At 53.1% G+C, this 19,357-nt stretch overlaps 1 protein-coding gene across 5 annotated transcripts in view; it reads left to right on the top strand.

Moving 5' to 3' along the window:
• Window positions 1–19,357, top strand: part of LOC144784620 (thiamine pyrophosphokinase 1-like) — a 1,414,696-nt gene that overhangs the window by 14,094 nt on the left and 1,381,245 nt on the right. The window contains exon 1 of one of the 5 annotated variants that reach the window (XM_078663542.1): window positions 11,138–11,252. The exons of the other annotated variants lie outside the window; for them this stretch is intronic. The gene's annotated coding sequence lies outside the window, so the exon portion shown is untranslated. Of the gene's footprint in view, window positions 1–11,137; window positions 11,253–19,357 lie in introns of those variants that run through there. 5 annotated transcript variants of the gene reach the window in all.

Raw genomic sequence — 19,357 nt, 5'->3', positions numbered from 1 at the left:
TCGACCTCCTAATCTGCTGGCAATTAAATTATTCAGTTATTGGTTTAACATCTGTATTTAAAGCGCAAGCGCGGAGATACCCCTTCGGGGGTTGAATCCTGCGCTATACAAGAAAATAAATAAATAAATAAAAATAAATGTGAGAGTAGTAATATCAATAATAGGGCATGTCATTATAAACCCTCAGTTTTGAAAGTAGTGATATCAATAAAAGATCATGTCATTATACACCCTCATTTTTTGGTGAAAGACACCGATGCAGTTGGTGGCATGGTTAGGTGCAGTCCATAAGGGAAACTCTAGCTTCGTAGGCCCAAGCATGCCAATTGTGTGTTGCTCGTGTCTTATTCGTTCAATCCCTTCGTGATCGAGTTGAATTTTACCATCCATTTCAACTCCCTAATATTAAGGATTTAGCCTATATTCCCTTCTCTTGGGCCCAGTTCTGCTTTTTCTAGGACCAGCCATCTCATTTGGAAGGAATCCACTTCAGTTTCAGTGCCCGTCCAGATCAACAGGATGTCGTCTACGTAACGTCTCCATAGATCGATCCTCTGGTGGTAGGGGTTGTTTGAAAAAATGAAAGAGCTCTCGAAATGGTCCATATAAATTATTGCCAGGTCCGGGGCGAAGGCTGCCTCCATCGCCAACCCCTTGGTCTGAAATTAGAAGTGGCCTTGGAAAACAAAGAAGTTCTTCTTCATTGCAATAGTAAGTAAATCAATGATAAATTTAGTAGGCACCTCCACTGGTGCTGGGCGTCATTCAAGGTAGGTGGTTATAAGCTCCAAGGCCAGATCCTGTGGGATACTCGTATACAAGGAAACCACATCGCAGATGACTTGCAGTTGTTCCTCAGGGTTCCTCAATGAGAGCTATCACTTGCATTGTCTCGCAGGTAGGCTGGGGTATTCTCTGCAATAGGCTTGAGGAAAAAATCCACATATTTGCAGAGGGGTTCCAGGAGAGATCCACAACCCGAAACTATTGGTCTTCCGGGGCGGGTTCGACATGTCCTTGTGGATTTTGGGTAGTGTATATATTGTGGGTATGCGGGGGTGGAGTTGGTTCAGGTAATGAAATTCCAATTCACTGAGGAAACCAAGGTCTAGGACTTCCGATGTAATGCTCAGAATCTCATTGGCCAGATCTTTGGAGGGGTCGGTTCTGAGACGGACATAGCTGATCCCATCTTGCAGTTGCCTTTCAATCTTCAATTTATAAGCTGTAGTATCTTGCACCACAATGGCACCGCCTTTGTCTGCTGACTTTATCACAATATCTTTATTGTTCTTAAGACTGGCAAGTGCTCCCTTCTCAGTCCTACTGATGTTCTGGACAGTGTACTTGTGTGTTTCTAATATTTTAAGAACATCCCTAGTCACAATGTTTTCATAGGCTAATAAGGTGTTCGGCATTGTATGCGTGGGTGGAAAAAATGTTGAGGGGACTCTAAGGCCGGTCAAGTTTCTCTTGGTAATGTGTTCACTGTTTTTAAAGAAAAATCGCAGGCGGATTTTTCTAAAGAAAGCAAAGAGTTCAGTTTTGAGGTTCAAGACATTGGGCTGGTTCGTGGGTACGAATGTAAGTCCTTTAGACAACACCTTTTCCTCCTCGTTTTTTAGGGGATATGATGAAATATTCACCACTGGATTGTGGTTAACATTCTGTATTGTATTGTTGAACACTGAATTGAGGTTGGTGTTCTGCATTATATTGTTCTCTGACATCTCTACCATCTGTACACCTTCCGGCGGGTTGAGATTTCTCCATGGCTCTCTGGTTGGAAATTGACCCGTTTGGGACCAGCATCTTGACCTCGTCGGTAATTCGATTGTTGGCCTCTCTGGGGGCCCCTTTGCCAGTTGGCCCCTCTCCCTCTGGATGGTCTCCATTGGCCGTCGCCTAAAAAAAGAGGGTATAGGGGGGGTTGGTACCAGGTGTTATTGTATCCATAACTCGTACCCGGGGTTTGCTGATCTATGTCACTATGTGAGCTTACTGAAGAGTCAGAGAAGGTGGTGTCATTTCGTCTCCCTCTGTAACCACCTCTGCCTCTTCCAGTGAATCTTCCTTGTGTATCTTGCTTGTAGTAATCCGCATGCAAGTAAGGATAAGTGTTCTTTTTGTCGTAAAAGCGTATATCCTTGGATAGTTTATCCAACCTATTGTTCTGTGCTGTAATCTCAAAATCTTTCAGGCTCTTTTTTTTTTTTTTAAAGACCAACGGTCTCAAACTTTATTTAATTTCACAGATAAGCCAGTAGTTATTCATACAGTGTCATAACAGCGGATTATTGCCACAAACAGTACCCAGCAGATGGCGCATGTCGACACAGCAGTTACACATGAGTGAAAATAAACAGTTGCTAGTAGAGGTGCATTAGTACATAAGTGACTGTGCCAGGAAGTGACTCATGGTGCAGTGCCCGCAGTTCGCAGCACTGCAGAAAGGGACCAGCGTGTTCAAAAAGAAAAGTCAACAGTCATTGTGTGAAATGGAGTCCCCTGAGCCAAGTAGCAGAGGATAGAGGCAACAGGATACCCTCCGACGTCGCATGGATCGCTGGGTGTCCGCTTCCTGGTCCAGGGCGCATCGAAGCAGCCGCACGTGAGATGCAGACGAGGAAGTGTGGCCGGGCATGATCAAGGGCACAGTATGATCGGCCTCTGTGTCAACCAAAAGAGTTAACTGGGTAGTCCAATACAGGGGGGGGGAGAAACATTTCAATAACTGTTGGACTAGCATTCGTGCGTGTGGCAGTGTACCTAGGACCCTAACTGTGTGTGGTGCATCCGATGTGGGTCATGCGGGGGCGGGGACGAGTGAGGAGGCGGCGCCGTCGCGGCTGTACGGCAAGGGGGGGGGGAGGGAACGAGCGGTAGGGAGGCGAACGTGGCAGGGGACGTCTCCGTCGTGAAAGGCCTCAGTCCTCGGGGGAGGAGGGGGGGAATTCGCGTGGAATGGGGGGGAGGACAGGAGGGGGGGGAGGGGGGGAAGGGGGGGAGCGGGGGGGAAAGGGGGGGGGCGAGGAGGGGGGAGAGGGACGGCGGAGTCCGTGTCAGGTGTGGACAGTTATCAAGAGGGCCCCCTCTGTGTCGCGTCGAGACGGTACTCTATGCCGGCTTGTGTGCATGCGTGGTGGTACGCAATCAGGGCAGCGTCCCAGTCCTGGGCGATCGGGTATTTACGTAGGCCAGCGGTTTCCTCCCTGTGGAGGGACACACTCTCCGCACAGGCCCAGTTGGCAAAAGAGCGACGCCAGTCTGCAGGACGCGGTGGGTCGGCGCTTTTCCAACGTCGTGTGATAAGACGTTTGGCCGTAATGAGGCCTAAATCCCAAAAGCGCGCCCGTAGCTTAGACTGCTTGGTTCTCCTGTAGAGTCCCAGTAGGCATACTTCCCACGTCTTGGGAAGGGTTTCACCTGTGGCCGCCGTCAACATGTCCGCGACCGCAGACCAGTACGAGGTAAGATGAGCGCAGCTCCAGAGTGCATGCAGGAAGTCCGAGTCCCGGAGGCCGCATCTGGGACACGCCGACGAAGTGAGTCTGAAGTAGCGATTCAGTTTGTCCGGAGACAGATATGCACGGTGGATGATGTAGTATTGGATAATCTTGAATCGTGCGTTGCGGGGGATGACCCTGGCGCCTGCCAAAATAGCGTTCCATTGGTTGTCCGTCCAGTCTGTGCCACGGTCGGTCACCCACTTGTCCCTCAGTCTCTGAGAGGAAAATTGCGTGTGGCCGTGTAAGGCTTGTGCAAGCCAATGTACAAGGTGGGACCCATCTCCCATCACATGTAGATATTGGATGAGTAGATGAGTGGACGGTTCATGGCTGAGGTCACCCCACGCCTTCGTTAACTCATGGAGGAGCCTGGCGTGCGTCGGAAATTGACCCACCGGCAGGTCCGTGTCCGCGGTCAAGGTCTCGAAGGGCAACAGCTCCCCATCGCTGTACAGGCCGCCTAGGTCGTCCAGGTCTGCCGCAGTCCAGCTGCGCAGCTCAGTCGAGGATAGTGTGCCTGCGCCCAGGGGTGTCCCCAGCAGAGGTAGGTTCGGGGCATAGGGCACCGAATGTTTGGTGAGCCGGAGGCTCCGCACGAGGCACCGCTTTGCCACCGCAACATGGACCTGCGTGGGGGGCCGTCCCTGTGCCAGTGGGTGGAAGAGTGTGAGCGCCTGTACGGGAGAGAGGATGGAATCGGCTATGGCCGTGTCCACTAGGTTCTTACCGCTCAGCCAGTAGGCAACCCACTGCAGCTGCGCTGCTAAGTAATAGAGCTCCTGGTTGGGAACCGCCAGGCCTCCAGCGTCTGTGGGTGCATACAGGGTCTTCAGTGCTACCCGGGGTCTCCCCTTATTCCAGATGAGGCGCCTGGTGAGGGTGTCTAGTCCTCTGAATATGCGTGCCGGCACATACACTGGTAGATTGGTATAAAAATAGAGAAGCCGAGGGAGCATAATCATCTTGGTGAGCGCCACCCTGGCTGGTACATTCAGCGGGAGGGAGTTCCAGAACGAGACCTGGGCCGTGAGCGAGGATATGGCTCCCACTAGATTTCCCTCCAGGAGGTCTATAGGGTCTCGGTATATCAAGATCCCTAGGTACCTAAATACCGTCGGGTGCCATCGGAGCGTCTCCTCCATCATGTGCACCTCGCACTGTGGCATCTCGCCATCAAATGCATAGGTCCCTGATTTGGCCCAGTTGACGTGGAGCCCCGACATGTCTCCAAACATCCGAAAGATGTCTGTGATCGCCGCCGGAATATGCGTGAGGTCTCTGACATATAATAACAAATCATCAGCGTACAGAGACACCGAGTGAATGCCATCCGCCAGTGGGATGCCCCAGGTGTCTCCGGAGGTGCGGAGCATCTCCGCCAACGGCTCCATCGCTAGGGCGAATAAAATGAGGGAGAGGGGGCAGCCCTGTCTGGTACCTCTCCCGATGCGAATCCTGTCCGAGAACAACCGACCAGTCCGGACCCGGACTTCGGGCGCCTGATAGAGAAGTCCCACCATCTGGACGTAAGCATCCCCCAGCTCGTACTTCTCGAGGACTCGGAGGAGATATGGCCACTCCACCGAGTCGAACGCCTTTTCCAAATCAAGTACAATGCATCCCGAGCGTGGCCAGGCAAGGGTCGCATAACGTTGTACCCTGAAAAAACGGCGTAGATTGTAGGACGTGCTCCGTGTGGGTACAAAGCCATTCTGATCGGAGTGCACCAGAGTGGGGACCAGTGGGGCAAGCCTCCGGGCCAGGGCCGCTGCAAGTATTTTATAGTCGGTATTGAGGAGCGCCAACGGCCTGTACGAGCCGAGGTCGCTCGCTTCTCTACCTGGTTTCAGCAGGGAGACCACGTTAGCCTCGTTCAGGGACGCCGGGAGTTCAGCGTCTTCCAGCGCCGCCTTGTACACTTTCAGCAGTTCCGGTATTAACACCGGGGAGTAGGCCTTGTAAAACTCCGCCGGGAGCCCGTCGGGGCCCGGCGCCTTGCAGTTGGAGAGGGAGAAAATCACCTCACGCAGCTCCACATCAGTGAGCGCGGCTCCCAGTTCTGCCTGTTGGGCAGCGGTGGCGGTCGGGAGCCGCAATGCCGTCAGATAGTCTGTGATCTCCACCACCGTGGCTCGTAGTCGTGAGCTGTACAGGGATCTGTAATGCGATGTGAACGCATCATGGATCTGTTTCTGGGTATAGACCTCAACACCCTGGGCTGTGCGGATAGATAGGATCGATGCGGATTGCGTGTCCTGCCGTACCAACCATGATAGGAGCCTGCCAGGCTTGTCGCCTGCATTGTGGGTGCGTGCGGAATGTGCTGCGAAGTTGATATTCTTTAGGCGTTCCAGCAAGGCAGCGTGATCTGCTCTGGCCGTGACGAGTTGGGCATCATCGCCCCCCGTTGTCCCCAGCTCCCTATCCAGCAGTGCCTCCTCCGCCTGTATCAGATCTCTCTCCACCTGCCTACGCAAGCCCGCTTGGACACCGAGGCAGCAACCCCGGGTCACCGCCTTAAAGGCGTCCCACTCGGGTCTCGGGGAGGAAGTCGAGTCAATATTGTCCTCGAAGTACTGTAAGATCTTCCCGTAGATTTCCTCTCGGAATGGGGTGTCGAGCAGGAGATCCGGTTGCAGGCGCCACGTTGGTACAGGCGGGCGTGGGCGTTTCCACCCATATACTAGTGTGTGCGGGTTGTGGTCCGAGTGCGTCCGGCCTAGGTAGTCAGTGTCCGACACAGAGGGGAGCAAGTCGCGGGACATCATGAATCTGTCCAACCTGACATGTACTGAGTGGGCTCCCGAGTAGTAAGAATACACCCGGGCGGTGGGATTTCTGACGCGCCAGGCGTCCTGTAAGTTCCACTGTGTCGCCCAGTCAAGGAGGGCCCTGGAGGTCGCCTGTACCGGGGCGATCGCTGCTGGAAGGGACGAGCGATCAAGGGAGGCGTCTAACACGCAGTTGTAATCCCCGCCCATCATCAAGGGTACGTCCGGCCATGACGCTATCACCGCCGGCAGCCGCGTGAAGAATGTCCCCTGTTCTACATTAGGTGCGTAGATGGAGGCTATGACGATCTGCTGCCCGTCAAGTCTGCCCTGTATGAAGACGTAGCGTCCCTCAGTGTCAACATTGCTGTGTGTTAGTGCAAACGGGACCCCGGGTCGGACCCAGATCAAGGTCCCTCTCGCAAATGCAGAGAAGGTTGTGGCAAATATCTGTCCCCTCCACTTCCGGCAAAGTGTGGCCACCTCAGCGGCAACCAGGTGTGTCTCCTGTAGTAGTGCAATCTGGAACTGATGCCTTTTAAGGTAGGAATACACCTGGTATCTACGTGAGGGTGTGTGCATGCCCCTGACATTCCAGGTACAAAATTTAAACGTAGCCATCAGAGTGTTGATTACGGCCAAGCACCCAACCCCCCCCCCCCCAACCCCCCGCCCGCCCCACCCACACCCGCACAGCAGCAGCGAATAATGAGCATTGCCACCCCACGCCCCCTCCCACATTCCCAAGGATGCACGCAATAGCAGGTCAGTACCAACACTAGTCTCAAAAAGTAGAACTTAAACATAAACATAATACCAAAAGGGCAACAACAAAAACAAGTCGTCGCCCAAACGCTCTATCGAGCTCAATCAATCCGTAAGTACAATGGGGGGATGACTAAATACAGCACCCAAATTAAACAAGGTAGTTCGGTGTGCCCAAGGAGCTGTAGTGGCCCCCCTTCCACGGGCAGTGGGCCAAAAGGGCGCTAGGAGTCAATTATAGCGTCTGTAGCCAGGACCGGTTCCCAGTGTCACTGGACCCGGATAGTTGGTCCCATGGCAGGATCACATCTTTTTTTCCCCCGGGGGAGGGGCACTCACCTCTAGGGGTCCGTCCACCCCTCCAAAGTTATGATCCCGGTGGCGCCCCAGCGGGATAGCCCAGGCCCCTCACCCGGTGCCACGGCGGCTCCGCGGCAGTCCGGTGGGCGGGGGGGGGGGGGTATTCGGTAGTAAAGCACAGACCCCAGAGAAGGTGACGCCTACGGCTGCCAGAGCCTCCAGCAGCGCCAATGTGGGCCCCTGATCGGGCCATCCGTGGGGGGTGCTGACTGGTCCATTATGTGAGACATGTCGGTCCAGCCAGGGCTGGGTTAGGGAGGATTGCTCACAATATCAGATCTGACGTTTGAGGCGTGACGTCAGGTAGGCCCTCTGGGTTCGAGTCATCTGGCAGACCGAACATGTAGTCGTCGTTTTCGCTCCCGCGTGAGCGCGGGCTGGTGTTGGAAAGCAGGATAGGCGATTGTGACCCGCTGATCTCAGCTGTTATGCGGACGGCTTCCAGTTGCTCAGTCTGAATTTGCTCCGGGGTTGGGCTGATTTCCGTTGCCAAGGTCGGTGACTCGGCCCTCGAGGTGTGTCGTTGTCTCCGCCTGCGAGCGCCACGATTCCGGCATTGTTCCCTCGGCACGGGCCCAGGGTTCGTGTCCACCCCCGAGTCCAGCCATGCCACCGCCGCCTCTGGGGTGTCGAAGAAATGGGTCTTGTCCAGCGCCACCACTCTGAGGCGTGCCGGAAACAACAGCGAGTACTTGAGAGCCAAGCGTCTGAGCCGTTGCTTCACCGCGAGGAAGGATTGACGTCTTCGTTGAACCTGAATGGTATAATCGGGGAAAAACATCACCTTGGCGTTGTCCACTTGTATATTAGACAGTTTCCGCCTTTCGCGGAGGATGGCATCTCGGTCGCGGTAGTTCAACACCCGCATGAGCATCGGCCTCGGGTTGGAGCCTTCCGGGGGTGGGCGGGATGGCACTCTGTGTGCCCGTTCCACTACAAAGTGCGGCAACAGCGTGCCTTCTGGCAGGAGCTCTCTGAGCCAGGCCTCCATGTGTTCCGCCGTCTCTCTCCGTTCCCATCGTTCCGGCAGGCCCACTATGCGCACGTTGTTCCTTCTGGCCCGTCCTTCCGCGTCCTCCGCTCTATCCTCAAGGAACTCCACCCGGTTGAGTAAGTCCTGGACGTGTCTGTCCGTCTGCGCCAGTTTGGGTGTGGTCTCCGCCATCGTGTGTTCCAGGGTCGCAGTGCGGTCGGCGAGTTTCTTGTGGTCCGTCCGGAGAAGTGTTAGATCCACGGCCACCTTGTCGATCCTGTTCTCCAGCGACGTACGGGTCAGCTGCATGGATTCCTCCAGGCGCTCCATGGCTGCCAGCATAGTGTCCAGTTTGGATGCGGTCTGGTCCGCCTCAACGGTTTTCACCATTTTCCCTTTGCCAAGTGACCCTCCTGTGCCAGTCTTTGCCCTGGTCCCCCCTGACATGTGGGAGGTCTTTGCGGCCGGTCAGTCGGGCGGGTATGTCCCCGCAATACGTGGCGGAGGGACCGGTGTGTGCGAGTCACCCTGTCAGGTCCTCTGTCGCTCTTGTGGCGGATGGCGTGCGGCCGTAGGTGGGGGGGGAAGGCCGTCCCACCGAAGGGTTCCAGGGTTCCGCGTTATGCAGCCGACTGGGGAGGACGAGGTGGTCGCGCAGCGACTGTCACAGAAATTCCCAGGTGTGGCGGCAGCGCCGTGTCAGACCCGATTGCTGGTCGCCTCCTGTCTGCGCCACGTGGCGGCCCGGCGGGCCGAAACGGTAGACCTCTCCTGGTGAGTCCGTCCACTGGGTCCGGGAAGACGCACCCCGCCGGCTGAAGTCAGGCGCCACCCAGCGTCGCCTGGGGGTCCACGCTGACCGGCACTAGCCCGGCAGGGGTGGGGGGCGCGCGTCGTAAAGTCTTCGTGTCCGCACCGGGCCGGGAGAGCCTCCCAGGGTTGGGCCGACTATCAGTGAGGGCTGATGTGGTGCGGCCGCAGGGTGCGTGTGGCGCGGGTCAGTCCCCTCGGTGCCAGGTGGGCCCGGTGATGGTCTGGGACGCCTTCTGAGGGGTGGACATGTGCAGAGGCCCGAGAGATAGGGCCGTGCAGTCTCCGGTGGTGGTCCGCCGGGCCCAGGGGCGACGGTGTCAGTGCGAGCCTCGTGGTGACCCGGCTCTGTGGTCCACCGGTGTCTGTCCAGCCGGGGTGGGCGGTGCTGGTGCCCGCGGGTAGGATGAGGCGGTGATACAGACCGCCACAGGCCGTCTCGGTGTGGGTGTTCGTAGCGCCTGGGGCCCTCGTGCGGTCGGGCCGCTGGAGATGCTCGGCAGTGTGTCGCAGGTTCCCTTCCTGGGCCGGGCCGATGATAGGGCGGCGGGCGTGTCAGGGGGGGTTCTGTGGACTGTGCTGGGTAGTGTACTGGTTAGGCCGGCAGGGCCTTGGATCGATGGTGCCAGGGTGGGCCGCTGGTCAGTTCCGCACACTCACCCCCTGGCAGGCATGGAGCTCGGCGGGGCATCCCCAGTGTCGGCAGACGGGGCAGGCCGATCTCGTGGCTCCCCGGTAGCCCAGGCGGCGAGCCTCTCGCTGGCGTCCGAAGTCACTGCAGGGCTTAGTCGCTGTGGGGTGTCCGGATTATGGGACGTGGTCCGGGTTCCACGCCGGATTGCGCACTGTAGGCCACTCGCTGTGCGGCCCGCTCCGCAGGGCCGGATCCCCGTCCTCAGGTAGTAGGGGTCGCCGGCCGGAAGTGCGCTTTGGGCGGCCAGCCGTCAGGGTCACCGCCGGTCGGAGAGTCAGGTGCTCCGATCCGCCTGGAATTCACACCGGAGGCGGGCCGGGTACCCGGGTACACTCGGTTCGAGTTTGGGCCCGGTTCCGCCAGAAAATGTAGGATAAATGGCCCGTGGTTGGGGAGCTTCACTTGGAGCTCAGCTCGAGCACGTCCTTTCACATCGCGTGCTTGGCCACGCCCCAAAATCTTTCAGGCTCTTTTTTAAATTCTCAAGCGCTTCCTTGGCGTTCTGCAGGGCGGTGTCCCCAGAAATTTCTTGTCGTAGTGCTGCCATCTCGCTGGTCTGGGATTGTACTTGTTCCGCCGCTGTCTCTATTCCTAGTACCATCCAATGGCGGGATGCGTTGTTGGCCACAAAACTGAATCCTTCTTTGAACTTTGGGCTGTCTACAAAAATGACTGGCTCATTCTTTATCTGTAGACCCACAGGGATGATGTTAGCCTGTAGGTATTTAGTAAGCAGGTGGCCGTGCAGTCGGGTTCTGACAAGTTTTTTTTCCAGACGTTCAAGTTTGCTAATTTTGTCATTCAAGGTGAAATCGATACTGGGTGTATCTGAGGATAGAAATTGGTTTGCCGGGTCAAGCAGAAGCTGATTGATGTACTCCTCTGTGTACGAGAGGGTCTCACTTTCTACCATTCTGAGTAGAAATGTGTAGTATCACATAAGATACCTCGCAGGCATGCACCTGCTCAATAATGACTACAAAAAAGGGGTAAACCCGGAATCACTGGGACCTGGGTACTAATTAGTATATAAACAAAGGGGTCCCAGTGTATGGAAGGAATTACATAAACAGGGAAAACAAAGTCATAAAGCATTTGCAGCAATTTATCAAGGCAAAAAATCGCAATAGATTAGCACACAATGTTTTTAATCACACTGGTGAAAGTTCAAAAGTACAAATGTCTTACTTATGGGGTGAATAGAAAAAGTTCACATGCCCCATTACATGCTCATCTGTACATTTTATTTCTGCAGGCTAAGTGCTGTGAAGGGTTCCTGGGTTAGTGCTGCATGTTCAGGGCTGCCTGCGAGGGAGAGAAGCACTGTGATCCACTGACCATCAAGGCTATACTTTGCAAGTGCTTTAGAGGTTGGTTTTGCTGAACGGAAATTCGTTTTGTTTTGAGTATGACAGGACAGTGCAGGACACAGTTCAGCTGTGGTGTAAATAAGTGTTTCGTTCAATTAAACACACGGTTAAAGAGGTCTCTTAGTGGTGTGAGATGGTGAAAATGTTACGGTCAAAAAACTACAAGGTTAGGAATGTATGCCCCAGGTTAGGAAAGTGTGCACCGGTAAACAAATTAAGTATTTGCGCAAACAGGGCTCAGTATTATGTCAGAGGATCCAATTAGAGTTGATTACAGCAGCAGGCAAGAAAAGGACACGGGTCTCTGCCGCCAGCTCTTCAGCCGTACAACGAGGGCCTTGTAAACTATCCGCACAGCCCTCTATCTCTTCCCACCTGCCTTCGCTATGAGGTAGGCGTTAGCTGGTGCCTTGTGACTGATTGGAAGGGAAGGGTGAGGGAGAGCAGAGGGAGTGGGGCTGAGGAGTGGGGGGGAGACAGGACAGTGAAAGCAAAACCAGTGCTGCGCTTGTGAAACAAGAGCTGTGCTGATAGGAAGAGCTCATAGAAAGGCTGTTCTCCCCAAGACCGTAGCCAGTCCATGGCCGGGGCAGCTGCGAGGAGCAGTCACAGACAGCAGTTCCCCCCTGCTCCGCGGCAGGCAGCAGCACAACACTTCCTCTTGTTCGCCTGGCTCTCCCCTGCTCTGCTGTGAGGCAACCAGGCCATCCTGGAGCCCTGTGACTAGTCTAATTGTAAGGGAGGGGGAGGGAGAGCAGAGTGTGTGGCATGGAGGAGCGGGAAAAAGACAGGAGAATGAAAACAAAAGAAGTGCAGCGCTCGTGAAACGGGTGCAGCGCTGATAAAGAATGTCCACAATTATTTAAAAAACTACAGGGTGGGGGGATGGAAGGAAGTGCAGGGAACAGAATAGGTGCTGTCCAAACACCTCTGATATTGAGCAGGAAACAAATGCTGTGTGTGTTAGCTGGGAAGCATAAAGTGTGCCTGCAGTAGCAGGTAGGAGACACTCATTTAAGCAAATAGTGTTCACAGACTATAAATGAAACCTACTGAGTAACAACACAAGTAAAAGGGCCAGTCCTCATGGGAGGTTAGAAAAGCTGACAAGGCGGTACTAATGAGGAATAACTAATCCTATTCACGAATCAAAAGAAACCATTTAGAATGGACAGTAACTGGAGCAAATTGAAAAGATGGGTGGAAAGTCCACACCTAAATACAGCATGTCTCGAAGAGACAGTGCAAGCGCTGCCTATGCGAGACCTAAAAAAAAAAAAAGGGTAATTGAGGGTGTCGCCCATGTCCTGGGGTTTTTTCACACATTAATGGACATCAGTTGCTTAAAGTCTGTGAAAACAAGCTGGAAATCCTCTGTTAACAGTGTTTTCAGCTCGTTTTTACACCCACTTTGTAATTTCGGCTCCTCACCTGGTGACCATGTGAAGGGAGCCAAAATCGTGTAACACACGGCTGCACCATGTGAGTCGGCAGGTATGTTTCAGTTTTTAAGTATTGTATACAGTAAAGGGCTTGGAATCTTCCCATTACTTACCTTTTGCTGGCTTGATTGTCATTCTTTTTAGCTGCCTCCTAATTGGCTTCCATATGCCTCACATCACTTCCTTTTTTTCTACAGAGCATGGACCAAATACTAATTGATTTCATTCTGATCTGCCCCATTCTACTCCTCTCTACCTCACTCCAATCTAGCCCACTCTACTCAAATCTACTCCACTTTGGTTCATCTGCTGTGTTGAAAGTTTTGGGGTGATCCGTCAAGCGGAGGCTGAGAAAAAGGGGGGGGGGCAAAATGCGTTTTCCCCATGTTATGTCTATGGGTATTTTATTTTTTTGCAATCATTAGCCCTCTTCTTTTGATTTGCGCCGGAAGTCACTCCTATATTGTTGATTTAATATTTTATTAACACAACTACAGCCCAAACAGCGGAACGGAATTACACCAAATTTGGCAGAAAGCTTGATGTTCCAGAAAGCGTTCTGTTAGTGCTTTGGTGTAAATCCGATCAGTAGTTTCAGAGAGATTTCAGTTTAAAAAATATAGATATCTGGGAACCCACATTCTTACTGAAACCCTACTGAAATTTGATTGCCAACACTTCAACCAGGAAGTGTTGGCATCCATTTTGGAACTCGGTTGAACAGAGTCACACAAAAAATGTAAAAGAAAAGTGGGCAGGGTAGAAACAACCGGACCCCCTAGGCCTCTTGGGTAGGAGGGCTCCCACTGTGACCCTGCAGGGCCCAAAAAAGCATTAAAAAAAAAAAGAAAAATTCAGCAAATGATTAAGAAAGGATGTGCCCGGGGTGTGTGCCTATGAACTTCATGTATTTACCTCAAAGATAAACATTAACAGTGCCATCACTGTAAATTAAAAAAAATCAGGGAGAGTGAGGGGTCTGGAATGACCGGTGCTAAAGCTCACAGAAAAAGTAAGGCATTCTTGCTGAGCTAAACAGGTAAAGTGACATGACATGCCCGAGGTAGCCTTATTCCTGGCTCACATTTTTGATGCAAGTGCTTTAGTTCTAGTGAACTCTGAGAGTTTTACTCAGTTCACTGGCCTTTTATGTTTCAGATCCTTGAAAGGATGAATTTTAGCCCCCTTTTTCCAGTATACACCCAAGTTTCTGTACAATAGCCCTGAGGCCAAATTAAGGGTAAATTGGTTACACTACCCCTCCTTTCCTAGCAAGCGTGATGTACAGCTGAGCTGCCCGCTGTTGCCAATCCTCATTGCCTTAGTGACTGAACCGCTGATAGAGTGGAGTCGCCGGGGCTCAATTTTTATTGGTCTTTATGGCAGAATGGAAGTGAAGATAGAATTACACTTTGCACAGCTAACTTGTTCCTGCATGTTCAAAACCCAGAGTCCCTGCTGAATCGACTAATGTGCCTGCTACTAGTTTGCAATCCATGTATGCATCAATCTCCAGTAATCCAAACCTTGTTTGGACAAGAGCCACTTAAAGTACCGGGGTGTGCACATAGCCATAGACGAAATATCAAGTTGGGACCTTATCGGAGCTCCTTCTCTTCCATTAAGAGTGGCAGGAGCTGGAGTCCTCTAATAGAAAGCTGTTGTCTATAATTGACTGAGGAGCATTATTCAAAGTGACCCCGCTCTCTCAATTCCTGTACTTAAAGTTGAATTATGTGTATGTGTGACCGGGTGTAGGGGTGAGGGGTTAACCTTAGGACCGAGAATAGGCTCTGGGACAGGTCTGATAGGCAACTCCGGTGTTGAAGCAGAAACTGACTGGACAACAGGTCTTGGGAGTAAGGACGGTTTTATTGGTATAGTACGTTTAGGGTTTGGTTGCAATGTTCTCCTGGTCCTAAACGTAAGTCTCTCCCTAGCAAAGTGACTGGGATCCGTCTTTGAATCGTGGTATTCTCCTTCTCCGGGGTCTTTGGTCTTCCGCTCTTGTCCTCAGGGTCTGGTCAAGGTAGCGTCTCGTTGTTCCGGAGCCCATAGAAAGGAAGACCAACAGAGAGGGAACCGTTAGTTCTACAGTCTTTGGGGGACTTGCACCTTGGGGCCGTGTGAAGTGGAGAAAGGTCACCAGTGTCGGATTTACAGTTATGTAGTCGGTGACGTGGGGAGGGTACAGAAAGTGAGGGTTAAACGCGGGGTAATGAACACAAGAGGAGAGGGGTACGAGGAAACACAAACGGGGTTTGCTATACACTATTTACACACACGCCGTCTTCCCACCCACACCGCCATACGGTCCCGTACCTGGGATAGCCACGCTCCTCCCCCGGGAGAGTGGCACGGCGGCTCACAGGGTCGTTGGCCTCCTGGCTCTCCGTGGGGTTCGTCTCTTTCGGCCTGCTCTTCGGAATTCCTTCGGTGTCCTTCTTTTCCGACTTCTCCGCTTCTCTTCAACCGCTCTCCGACGCCGCTCCTCGCCTCCTCCTCCTCCGAGGTGATGTCACACGTTTCTGTCTGTACTTCCTGCTCTTTATCCAATCTGGCCTCGCAGACGAATACAGGAGGAGGGGTCACCACCTCCTCAGAGTACGCCCAATTAAAGGCGCCGCGCTCTTCTTCCACGTCGTCCAGTCCTGTATCCCAGGGGTCAGTCTGTAAGGAAGGAGGTATGACAGGATCAGTAATGGGAGACCACCAGTCCTCGGTAGCGCTCCGCCTCGCATCCTTACATTCCACCCCCCCTGGATTCTCCCGATCGGGGAGAACCGGCACGCGAGACAGATAGTCAGCGTTACCATTGTCCTTCCCTTTCCGATGCACCACCGTAAAGGCAAAGGGCTGAAGAAAGAGGAACCATCGAAGAACCCGGGCATTCTGAGTCCTGTTCCTCTGCATCCACTGCAGAGGTGCATGATCGGAATACAAGGTGAATGCCCTCCCCTCCAGATAATAACGAAGTTTGTCCACGGCCCAGCGAATTGCTAAACACTCCTTTTCGACCGTGGGATACTTCTTTTCTCTAGGGTGGAGTTTGCGGCTGACATACAATACCGGATGTTCATCATTGTCCTCCCCAATCTGAGACAGGACCGCCCCAATCCCCGTCTCCGAAGCATCAGTGGCAAGGAGAAAGGGACGCCCGAAATCGGGTGGAACAAGCACAGGGCTGGTGGTAATGGCTCTTTTCAAGTGAAGAAAGGCGTTCCTGGCATCCAGGGGAGGGGGTTGCAGCAGAGTATTTCTGACATTTTTCTGCAACAAATTAGTCAGGGGGGAGGCGATGTCAGCAAAGTTCTGAATGAACCTTCGATAATAGCCCATGAGGCCCAGGAATGCCCTTAGTTCCCGTTTCGTGGATGGAAATGGGGTCTCGGTTATGGCTTTGATCTTCTCTTCTTGGGGAGCGATCACCCCATCCCCCAACATGAAGCCGAGATATTTCACTTTTGGGAAGGCGGCACGGGACTTCTTGGCATTGACATGGAGACCGGCCTTTCTCAGAGAGGACAGTACGTTAACCAGGTGTTCTAAGTGGTCTTTCCAAGTTTGACTGAAGATGACAATGTCATCAAGGTATACCGAACTATAGGCGGTATGAGGTGCCAACACTGTGTTCATAAGCCGCTGGAACGTGGCAGGGGCCCCGTGGAGTCCGAAAGGGAGGACGTTGAATTCATACAGACCGTCCTCGGTGGAAAAGGCAGTTTTGTGACGGTCTTCCTCCCTTAGGGGCACCTGCCAGTAACCTTTTGTCAGATCCAGCGTGGTTATGTATTTGGCATCGCCTATCCGCTCAATGAGTTCGTCTACCCGGGGAATAGGGAACGCATCAAAGGTGGACACTGCATTCAATGCCCTGAAGTCCATGCAAAACCGCGTGGACCCATCGGGCTTGGGCACCATGACTATGGGCGACGACCAGTTGCTTTTTGAAGGCCTAATAACCCCCAGTTCTAACATACTCGCAACCTCCTTTCTTACGTCTGCCCGTTTAGCAGCAGGGATGCGATAGGGCCTCTGTTTTACTAAACACCCTTTAGCCGTATGTATCTCATGCTCTGCCAAGTGGGTGCACCCAGGTGTGTCCGAGAATAACTGAGAAAAGGGACGGAGTCTTTCCAACAATGCCTGTTTCTCTACATCCGTGAGATCTGGATTGATAGGCAAGTGGTCCAAGGTTGTCTCAGTGTTGTTTTCGGGTAGCACAAAGTTGGATGATTGGGGAACAGATCCTAGCCATTTCTTAAGGAGATTGATATGGTAAGTTTGATTACGTGTGGGTGACAGCTGTAACTTATACGTCGTATCGCCATATTTCTCTATGACTAGGTATGGTCCCTTCCACTCGCTCTTGAATTTTTGCGTGGAAGAAGGGAGCAATACCAGTGCCCAGTCTCCTTTGTTAAGTGACCTCCATTTTTTTCCTTTATCATAACATCGCTTTTGGTTACGTTGGGCCGTGTTTAGGTTTGAATAAGCAAGGTCTTTCAATTTGCCTAGTCTGGACCTCAACTGCTGCGTGTAGTCCAGTAGTGATCGTTGTTCCTGAGCCTCCTCTCTTTCCCAGACGTCTCTGGTTATTTCAAGGAGTGACCTTGGTTGCCGGCCATACAATAGTTCAAACGGGGAGTATCCCATGCTGCTCTGAACTTGGGCCCTTACTACATACAAGGCCAATGGGAGCATTTTGTCCCAGTCTTTATGTTCGGCACTCAGGAGTTTCCGAAGAGTGGACTTTAGGGTCCTATTGTACCGCTCCACTAAACCATCCGTTTGTGGGTGGTAAGCGGAAGTGCGGATATGTTGGAGGTCCAGAGTCTTGCACACCTCCTTCATCATCCGTGACACAAAAGGAGTCCCCTGGTCTGACAGTATTTCCCGGGGAAATCCGACTCTTGAAAACAATTCCACCAGCTTCTCTGCCACATTCTTGGTGGTCGGGGTGTGTAGAGGAAACGCCTCAGGGAAGCGGGTGGCATAGTCCACTACCACTAGAGCATAAGTGTGGCCCCGAGTAGTGCGGGGCAAGGGTCCTATGAGGTCCATCCCCACACGTTCCCAGGGATTACCTATCACGGGTAAGGGCTGCAGAGGCACCGCTGATGGCTTAGTCAGGTTTCTCTTCTGACACACCTCGCATTGTTGGCAGTAGGCTTCGGTTTCTTTGTAGATTCCGGGCCAAAAAAACAATCTCAGTATATTTTGCGTGGTCTTTTCAGCCCCACTGTGTCCCGCGGTCAAATGTGTATGTGCATAGAACAGTATCTGTTCACGGAACTCTTTTGGTACTACTAGTTGCCCTTGGTCTCCCTCTTTCCCTTCTCGATAGAGTAGCTCATTTACGATCCTGAACCTGGGGTATCTCGGAACAGGGTTGGTGGTTTGCTCCACGTGGGCTGCTTCCCAGGCATTCAGAAGGGTCGGATCGTTGGCCTGTGCGAATTTGAACCCTTTGTCTATGACCCAGGGTTCAACCGATAAGAGGGCCTCCACTGGTCGACAGGCTAACTCCCGTTTAAATAAGGCCAGGAATTGGGGGTTATCCACCCCGAGGATCAATTCCTCGGGTAGGGACGCAACCACTCCTACTCTCACAGAGCATGGTTCCCTTCCTATCGGGCTTATCGTGATGCGTGCAAGGGGATACGTCTTCACGTCCCCATGGACACACCGGATGTGTACTACGCCCTCCCGCCCTATTTGGGAAGGGGCCAACAGTTTCTCTCGTATGACAGATTGTCTGCACCCCGAATCGAGCAGCGCCTTTACGGGTGCTTGGTTCACTAGTACCCTTACATAATAAGAAGGTCCCATTTCGGCGGAGTACATCACGGCTTTGGGTATGTACCCAACTTCCATGGGTTCCTCCGCTGGTTTCTTCCTGGGGCACAGTCTTGCAATATGGCCCCACTCCCCACACTCAAAACACTGGGGTCCCCTCATCGGTGTAATATCCGGACGGTATGGCCTTGGTTTGGGAGGTTCGTAGAGGGGTTTCCTTTTTTCTGGTTTAGGGGGCGGTACTAGAGTCTTTGAGGGTTTTTCGGTCTCCCATGGAGCGGGTCTAGGAGTTGCTCTGGTATAATTCGCCGCCATTTCAATGGCCTGAGCTGCGGTCAGTCCGGGGTGCTGTCTTAACCAGCGCTGTGTTCCATAAGGTAGAGCTTCCATGAAGTGTTCAAGTATGACACTCGTCATAACATCCTCCTTGCTCCTGCTTTCGGGACGCAGCCACTTTTCTGCCGCCATTTTCAGGCGTAAGTACAGTGTCTTGGGATTTTCCCCCGTGACCCCTTTCTCCTTCCGAAACCTGAGTCTGTATGCTTCGGGGTCCATCCCGAGATGATCCAGTATCACCTCCTTGATGGCAGCATATGTGGAGGTACCGGCATGATTTGCGACCTGGTATGCCGTCTGTGCTTCACCAGTCAGCAAGGGCGCCAGGAAAAAGGGCCATTTTTCCTCTGGCCACCCACACGCCCGTGCGGCCCGCTCGAAGTTGACCAGGAAGGCATCCGGGTCTTCTCCTACTACATACTTCTGTAAGGAGACTCCGGCTGGATGAGGTCCTGCCGGCCTACGATCCACCGAGACAGCAGTTCCCGGAGTCTGCACCACTTTCTGCAAACTATCCAGCTGTTGCGT

The sequence above is a fragment of the Lissotriton helveticus genome, chromosome 10 (genome assembly GCF_964261635.1).
Source record: "Lissotriton helveticus chromosome 10, aLisHel1.1, whole genome shotgun sequence".
NCBI lineage: Eukaryota > Metazoa > Chordata > Amphibia > Caudata > Salamandridae > Lissotriton > Lissotriton helveticus.
This window is presented reverse-complemented; position numbering and strand designations above follow the sequence as displayed.